Consider the following 1,733-nt stretch of genomic DNA (forward strand, 5'->3'; position numbering starts at 1 on the left):
TCCAGGATACACATTTAGGTCTCTGTTGAGTTGTTTTTTGTGTAAGGCATGAGGTGAAGGTTTTGTTTCAATCTTTTGCATTTCACATTTCAGTTCTGCCAGCACCATCTGTTGAGGAGACTATCACCTCCCCATGTGATATATTTACATACTTTGTAAAAAAATCAGTTGGCTGTATGTAGATGGGTTAATTTCTGGATTCTCAATTCTGTTCTATTGATGCATGTATCTTTCATTGTACCAATACCAAGCTGTTTTGACCACTGTAGCCATGAAGTAAATTTTGAAGTCAGGGAGTGAGAGGCCTCCAACCTTATTCCTCTTCTTAAGCAGTGCTTTGCTTACCCTGGGTCTCTCTCCTTCCATATAAAGTTTGCAATTGTTTTTTTCATCTCTTTGAAGAATGTCGTTGGAATCTGGATTGGGATTGCATTATATGTGTAAATTGCTTTGGTATATTAAGTTTTAATATTAGGAAATGTGAGGTCTCTTGATTTATTCTTCTTTAACATTGCTTTGACTATTTGTGTCCTCTTTCCTTTCCATATAACGTTTGAGATTAGTGATTACACTTGATTAATGAATATTGCTAAGATTTGGAGAGATATTGCATTATATCTATAGATCACTTTGGATAGTATTGACATTTTCATAATGCTGAGTCTTCTGATTCACGAGCATGGAAATTTTTTTGCTCTTTTTTAGTTTCTTGCAGTAATATTATATAGTTTTCCTTTTACAACTCCATTACTTTCCTGGTTAGTTTCATTCCTAGATAGCTTATCCTTTGGGGTGCTATTGCAAATGATGTTATTGTCTTGATTTCCTTTTAAGATTTCTCCTTGTTATTGTACAGGAACCCAAGTAAATTTTGTATGTTAATGTTGAATCTGCCTATTAGATCCAGTAGCTTTCTTATGGAATTGCTGAGATTTTCTATACCATCTGTTAACAGGGATAGTTTTTCTTCTTGCATTCCAATTTGTTGTTGTTAAGGCCTGTCAGGTAAGTTCTGACTCGCAGCCACCCTGTACAGTTTCCAAGGAGCGACAGGTGAGTTTAAACTGTCAATCTTCCATTTCAAACTGACTTTGTAGTCCAGTGTCTAACCTACAGTGCCTCACCAGGACCCTTATTTCCCTTTCTTGTCTTTTTGCTCTGAAGAGAACTTCCAGTAAATTACTGAATAAAACAGTGATAATGAGCATACTTGCCTCGTTCTCTATTCTGAAGGGGAAGGCTTTCAGTATTTCTCCATTGAAATATTGTTGACTGCTGGTTTGGCATGTTTGGCATATTTGTTGAAGAATTTCCATAACTTCTATTTCTATTTTGCTGAGAGTTTTTATCTGAGAAAATGGTGTTGGATTTGGATTTCTATTTCTGTGTCCATTGAGATGATGATGTAATTCTTTTCCTTGATTTTATTTATATTGTGAATTACATTGATTGGTATATTGAACCACCCTTGCATTATCAGTATGAATCCAATCTGATTGTGATGTATTGATTTTTTTATATACTGTTGGATTCTATTGGTTCCTCCTGGCCTTTTTAAAGGCTATTTGACATGCTATTCTAACATGCTTGATTTTGCCTATACTTCACATTATATTAACGAGCTCTGGTAGCATAGTGATTATGAATTGGGCTGCGAACCACAAGGTCAGCAGTTTGAAACTACCAGCTGCTCTGCAGGAGAAAGATAATGCTTTCTGCTCCCATAAAGATTT

This window comes from Chrysochloris asiatica, unplaced genomic scaffold (genome assembly GCF_000296735.1).
Source record: "Chrysochloris asiatica unplaced genomic scaffold, ChrAsi1.0 scaffold00196, whole genome shotgun sequence".
NCBI lineage: Eukaryota > Metazoa > Chordata > Mammalia > Afrosoricida > Chrysochloridae > Chrysochloris > Chrysochloris asiatica.